Below are 7,790 nucleotides of genomic sequence, written 5' to 3' on the forward strand. Positions count from 1 at the left end.
ACATAATTATTATTTATAGGTCCCGTTCAATTTTTTTAATAGTTTGATGTGGTCATAATATTATGTTTGTTCATAAAATTTCTTAATCTTTAATTACGCACACGTATATATCTTATAAATGTAACTAATTAAACACATAACTTAAGTAGAATAAAACTCAATATTATCAATAAACTCACTCAATAAATTTTAAAATCAAACCAAATTAATTGATGGAAAAAAAAACTTTAGTCAATAGTTTTTTTTAAAATATCTTTATTCTTGCGGTATGTTGTTCAAAGACTATGGAGCTTGACTTTCACCAAAGTATTCAATTGCTTCACATCCTACCAAAAATAAATGCCTGCAGCACATACTGTTTGCCTGTATATACATAAATACAGACTACAATTAATTGATTGTGATAGATATTAGTTAAAATTTATCTAATTTTTTAATTCCCAAAATTGAATTTCTATTAAAATTTTAAATATATATTTATCTAATTTATTAGGCATATGTACTTATTAGGTGCAAATCATTACATTACCCAAGGAATTAGCTCCCTACTCTAAAGAAGCAAATAACAAAAAATTATTAAAATAATAAATATGTTTATAATTTATATTCGATATTTATAATAGACTTGAAATAATAATATCATCTTTTAAATAAAATTTTTTATTTTTTATTTTTTATTTTTTATAACGCTCCTTACAACTACATCCAACTGTATGATTTTAAAAATATTTTTTTTATCAATTTAATACGATTACAAGATAGTGAGTCAGATTTTAAATCTAGATAAATTTACATACACTTAAATAAAATTATTATGTATTGTTAATAAATTTAAAAAGTTTTAAACAAATACCAGATTTTATATATCATGTTGGAATATTAGCATACATAACTTGTTAATCTATATTATTTTGGAAAAAAACATGTGCCAAATTTATTCTATTAAATAGCAACCACAAAAGGCTATCTTGTTCAATGAGTGGAGTTTTGGGATGACATCAACAAGTCATTTTACCAATTCTCTCTCCCTTCTCTCTTCCTTGTCTCTCCCTCACACCCACACCCCATCACATTGCATCATCATTGCATCATCACTTCGCTGTTCACTCTATTCCGGTAATCTACACCACTCATTGTGCAACTTTCATTGATAATTATCGTCAAGAAATTATTGTAAACTTAGTAAAAGAGCTGGTTGTTGATTCAACTTGATTGAACTCAAGTTGGGTTGTCAAGTGATTCTTTGAGCTGTTTATTGATTAGGGTTTCTTTCTTTCTTCTTTTTTGTTAAGTTCATTTGGCAATCGGATTTAAAAAGCTTCAATTTCCAGTGATTTTTTTATTTGTTTTGTGTTTGATATAAATGCTGCAGTGAAAAGTTAAGAAAACTTCATTTTCTGTGTTTTTTCCCCTTGTAATGGAGTCCTGGAGTTATGTTTATGGGGAGATAGAACAAGCTTTTGGGGACTTTGGGTTTGGAGAATTATCAGCAAAACAGCTACCAAGCGGTTCAATTGGGGATGTTTTAAGCAACAAGATGGGTTTGGCTAATGCCTTTTCTGGGGATGATGATGATGATGAGTCTGCTACAAAGCTTTCATGCTCTGTCGTGGACTGTAATATTAAGGATTCTTCATTGATAGATTTAAAGCTTGGGAGATTTCTTGAACATAAAGGTTCCCAGAATTCGAGCTTTTCAATAGCAGCCCCCATTTTCTTTTCACCGGAATCGTCTACGCCGCCGCCGAAGAGAGTTCGAGATGCAAGCATGAATTCTCACACTGCTTACTGCCAAGTTTACGGTTGTCACAAGGATCTTACTTCCTCGAAAGACTACCACAAGAGGCACAGAGTTTGTGAGGCTCACTCCAAAACTGCAAAAGTTATTGTTAATGGAATTGAACAACGTTTCTGTCAACAATGCAGCAGGTCAGTTTTGCTTGTTAAAGCCCTTAGATAGGGTCTTGGAGTTTGGAATTGTGTTCCAATTTTAAAACTTTTTCTGTATTCTATGTGGTTGATTATATGTCTAAGCTTTTGATCATCCAGGTTTCATTTGCTGGCTGAATTTGATGATGGCAAGAGGAGCTGTCGTAAACGCCTTGCCGGCCACAATGAGCGGCGGAGAAAACCTCAAGTCGGTATTCGGTCAGGGAGAACCGAAAGTCTTCAGTGTAATGGTACTTGTTCCATGGAACTTCCTTGGCAATATGATGGTGGTAGATTTGATGGGAATATGTTGACAGCTACATCCTTTATTTGCCAAGATTTACTACCTACTGGCCTTTTGCATCATGAGAAAAATGAATGGGGCAAACGGATAAAAGTTGAAGACGGAACCGATTATCGCCCTGTCTCAGCCATTCCCCTGAACGGACAGTTTCATTCGAGATCACCGTATCCGGCTCCTAGCGGTGTCAACAAACTGTTCTACTCTTTTCATGATAATGGAGCAAATGCAGTCACGGGAATTCATCCTCATACGAATTCCGGATCACGTCCTTTATTCCGAGACGCCTCGTTAGGAAGTGAAGACACCAATGTCTTTGATTCAGCTCCAACGATTCATGGATTATCCGAGATTTCGAATTCCGGTTGTGCTCTCTCTCCTGTCATTGCAGTCAAAGAACTCACCAAGCCACTCATCCGGAATTCCCTTGGCATATTCCCTGGTTATACCAGGCAGTCATAACCACAACAATAAGTTCTCTTCAACTCAAGCAAGTCACATGGGTGGCCTGCTGATATCCGAAGGCGGTGAAGCTGCCGACTTCGATATCACCGATGTGATTTACCAAGGTTCGGAATTCATGAATACCAAGGATCACATATCATGCCAGGATGGACCAACAATAGACTTGCTTCAGCTCTCGTCTCAGCTTCACCAAGTGGAGCATCAAAGACGATCTACGCAAGTGAAGCCGGAAAACGATGCTCTGTTGCCTCCTAATCACTTAAATTCCGATACGGGGTAACGAAAACGGTGGAAGCATTAGGTAGAGAAAACGATTAGAAATTTCAATCTTTGTTCACTATGTCTCCTAAAAGGCTTTGCTGCAGTGTTTCCTTGAATGATATTTTGAATGATTTCATCTCTGGAGCTTTAGATCATTATATAATGACTGGTTATTGTCTGCATTTTCACCAATTAATAAAGACTGCCGACACTTTGGTTCCTTTAAATGATCTGTGTGGTTCTTATTTACATGATCCATTTAGAATAGTTTATTGTCGGCAACCTGTTTTGAACAATAAGCTAAGCATATAAGATCAAGTTTGGTCATGTAAGATCATTGGCGGATATAGAAATTAAAAAATGGGTATGTAAATTTTCTTATTATTTTTCTTTTCCCTTATCAAATTAAACTAAATTTAATAGTTTCCTCAAGATAATAGGTATGCAGTTGATCCTTATAAAAATTGCATACATCTGCCCGTGTGAGACCAAGATGTTATATGTTATTTAAGGATATAGAAGAAGGCAGGATGAATCAAGGTTGAGTGAGGACAGTCAAAAATTCAATTGATTATATATTTTAGATATTTTCTTTATGTTTATTTATTAATAATTTATGTCTAATTCTAAAATTTCATAAATTTATCTCCCTAAAAGTTTAGAACATCTCTCTAACATAAAATATCTCTACCCCTGGAAGAAGCCATTGTGTTCTATCTTATCCACAATGAACTTCTCGGAGGGATGAGGAGGAATGAATGGAGTTGTAACATGTTAAACTCGATACAAAATATCTAATGAACTTAAAATTGTTACACTCAAATCACTAAAACAACCTATAATTTCCTTTTCAAAATCATTTGAAGACTTTCTCCATTTGACAAGGATCCAACTTGCTCTCTTTCCTTCCCATCTTTCAAGACTTTATCCATGCCCCTCGTGAATTTATCATATTCAGGCAAAGAAAGATGCAGAGACAGATCAAACCATAAACAACTTTTAGAAGCTGAAAATACAGAATCAAAATAAGATTGAGAAAAAAAAAAGTAAGAAGAAAATATTAATAAAAGAGAAAATAACTTCAGTGACCGAAAATGCCTTATAATATACGATTTTAACCAACTTTTTTTGGATTTGCGAAAATGACCAACAAATTCGCAACGCGAACTCCAATTTCGCAACTCAGTTTCCAAATTCGCAACGCGAATATGTAAATTGCATTGCGATTTTCCAAATTCGCGTTGCTATTTTCCAAATTCGCAACACATAAGTCAAATTCGCAAAGCGCGTTTATTTTCGTAACGCGAATTTTATTTTCGAATTCGAAATACAATATTTATTTCACAACACAAATGTAAACAGTATAATCGCAAATCATAACCTAAAACCCTAAATCACAACTCAGTCCCATCTCTATCTCTCACTCTCTACGGCGACATCCGTCCCCATCTCCGACGAAATCCGTCCCCATCTCCGGCGAAATCCGTCTATCTCCATCTCTCAGAGCTACCCTCGCAACCATTCACGGTCATAAATGAAAAATCAACCACCGAGGGTTAGTTTTTTAATTATTTTTATTTTGAAATTTTTGTATTATTATTAGATTTTTCATATTTAAATTGATGATACATTTACTGGTAATTTCAGTAATAGATTAACCATTTCACTTAGATTGCTTAGTAAATTCATTCGGTTGCTACCAATACTGCTAAACTGTTTAGTCTTTAACCCTGTGAAGTTAGTATTTGTCTTTGTTTTGTCTTTTGGTAAAAGTAATGCAATTCATTCAAGTTTCAATTTGCAGAAGACTATTGCGATTTTCATTTTCGCATTGCGATTTTCATTTTCAAAAACTATTCTTCTTCTGCAAATTGAAACTTGAATGAATTGCATTACTTCAACCAAAAACAAAGACAAATACTAACTTCACAATGTTATCTGATGCATTTTGTGAACTATGATAGAATAATGACTTGGGTGAATACCGTGCAAGTTTGAAACATATTTGGCTTTGTTTTCACTATTTAATATCATGTCTGTTTATAGTGTATAATTTGTAGTTTTTGGTATATCTAACTTGGTATGTTTATTGTTTTTGTATAAATGTTTTTCGCCTTCATTGATCTTAAGGAATAAATTAAGCCTAGCCACTACAATTGCGTTGACGCTTAAACCTGTACAAAGAAAATTGTTTGAGGATACTTGCTTCGGGCCATGGTTGAAAGTACAACATTCGGGTGGAGATGCTATATTGACCCATTTGTTTCTTCAGACCATGACTAACGATCTACCCGAGAGGATACAACGTGGTGATGAAGAGATATGGTTTTATTTTCCTCCAGCGTATACTTGTTTTGGTCGGGAGGAGTTTTGCTTAATCATTGGTCTACGTTTCGGACACGATGATGTAGGTCGGTACACTAGTCATATCGCCCGCCTATCATGGTTATCTCGGGTTTTTCCTGAGCTGGCAAAGGCGAAGCTGAGTTTACACGTCGATGACTTGAAGAGATTATTTGTTAAAGATGGTTTTACTCGGATGGATGACCTCGATGTTGTCTTAGTATGCCATTTATTACTTTTGCATGCCGACTTTTTAGGCAAAGAGGTCAGACAACCTATTTCTGAGGACCTAATATTATTGGTAGAGGACCTAAATGCATGGAACTTGTTTCCGTGGGGTTCAATTTATGGAAAGCTACCTGGAAAAAGTTGTCGTTTGCCTTTGAGGACCAAAAAAGTTTGCGTGGCCATGGGTCCAAATACACTTTGGCAGACTTTATTTAGGCCTTTAAGGTAAGAATTTCTATATAATGTTTCCAAAATTATAATTAATTTTTTAATAATTACTAATGTTTGTGTATTATATTGTTTGTAGATTTGGATATTTGAGGCTTTTCCCAGCATGCGGACATATGCAATCAAAAATTCAAACGATATTCCTAGGGCTATTTCCTGGAGGAGGATCTGACTGTTGGATTGGGAAGAGTTACTACCATATACGACGATGAATGATGTAAGTTAACACAAATACTACCATATATAAACAAGTTATTACTAGTAGACGTTTAACTTTGTTTGAGCTTTTATATTGTTAGGAGGCCAACTATCCATTACAGAGGCTGACACCCACAGAGGATGAGCTTGCCACTGATTGGTGGCAAGCTAGTAAGCGTTTTTTTTATGGAACGGATGATGAGCAGCCCCTACTTTCGAGAGCCATCACCTCACCTAGAGCCATTACCTGATCGAGCCGATTATACACCTCCACAACGAGAGTCATCACCTATTCAATCACATCATCGAGCCTCTTCTTCACCATCACCTCATGATAGGCGACCGACAAAGATGCCACGACATTTATCTCCCTGTTCTCCACCTCCACGGGATGAGTTAGGGGAGTTACGTGATGAGGTCAATGCTTTGCATGAGGAGGTCGGTACTTTACGTGAAGATAATGGTGCATAGCGTAATGAGGTACCGTCTTTATGTGGTGAGGTAGAGGTTTTACGCGATGACAATGGTTCTTTACGTGGTGAGGTATCTACTTTACGTGATGAGGTAGCCGCTCTACGTGAGATTGTTGCATCATTGCAGAATGAGGTTCATACTCTACGCAATGAGGTAAGTTTGTTTAATACTATACTAAAAATGCAAATAACCTTTTTTCGGCATTATTTATTTGTTTATTTACTGATATATGTATTAATTTATTTTTAGCGGCCCGATAAGGTAGATGCTTTTTTGTCGGGTTTTTCTTGCACGATGGGGTGCACGCATCAGACGTCGTGCAAATGCCATTACGTCTCCGTTCACCCTAATAGTGCCATGACTCCGTAAGAAGAAGCCCGAATCACCTGTCATCGTTCAAGAGGCCTCTCCTATCGTTCAAGAGGCCCCTATCATCCTTCAAGAGGCCCCTCCCACCGTTCAAGAGGTCCCTATCATCGTTCAAGAGGTCCCTCCCACCGTTCGAGAGTCCGATTCACATGGCATAATATATCGACATATTGATAAACCCCCTCACGTGCCCGACATGATGGATAAGAGTTGGCTTTCGTATGAGTTACCAGTCAGTACCATTCCGGTATCTGAAGTGACCGGTATCTGAAGTGGAGAGGAGAACACTACCGGACACAATTCTGGATAATACCCTTTGGGCTAAGACCGCAGTTGATTTTTATCTACATGAGCGGAGCCAGAGGTGTTACGCTGACATATGCAAACTCGACGACGATATGCCTTTGTTTATTGATCGGTCTTGGTGGGGTGTGTTATTAGGGGTTGAAGACAATGGCTATTTCGACGGGGGGTAAGTCTTATATTCTTCTTATATTGCATTTTGATTAATTTTTTTAAAATTTATGAAATTCACTAATATATATATATTTTTTTTATAAAACAAAATATTGATGCATGGGTGTCACGTCTTCTGATAATAAGGAAATTGAAGAAAATAAAAAATACGCGATGGACTATTATGCCGATGTCTTTTCATGTAGCTCACTTGAAGGATCAGAGAGACACTTAATATGTGTTGGGTAATGGAAAAGCTAAACTTTATCCTGCGTGGTGGGAGGTCGATAAGGTTAGTATATATTTTTGAATATTTTAAAGGTGTTCATAAATAAAAATTTGATATGCGCAATTGAATTATTATTTATGATTGCAGGTGTTTATCCCTATTTTGGAACGTCGTCATTGGATTCTCGTCGAGCTTCAGCTCCCATCCCTGAAGACAATGGTATATGACAGCATGTTGAATTACATACCATTGTCTGATTTGAGAGATATTATTTGTAAGGGATGGAGCGCTCATTTGGCTAAATACTTA

General features: G+C 36.2%; 1 pseudogene; it reads left to right on the forward strand.

The window, feature by feature from the left end:
- Window positions 1-996: 996 nt before the first annotated feature.
- On the forward strand, window positions 997-3,139 carry LOC120165026 (annotated as a pseudogene).
- Window positions 3,140-7,790: the final 4,651 nt, after the last annotated feature.

This window comes from Hibiscus syriacus, unplaced genomic scaffold (genome assembly GCF_006381635.1).
Source record: "Hibiscus syriacus cultivar Baekdansim isolate YM2019G1 unplaced genomic scaffold, ASM638163v2 tig00111566_pilon, whole genome shotgun sequence".
NCBI lineage: Eukaryota > Viridiplantae > Streptophyta > Magnoliopsida > Malvales > Malvaceae > Hibiscus > Hibiscus syriacus.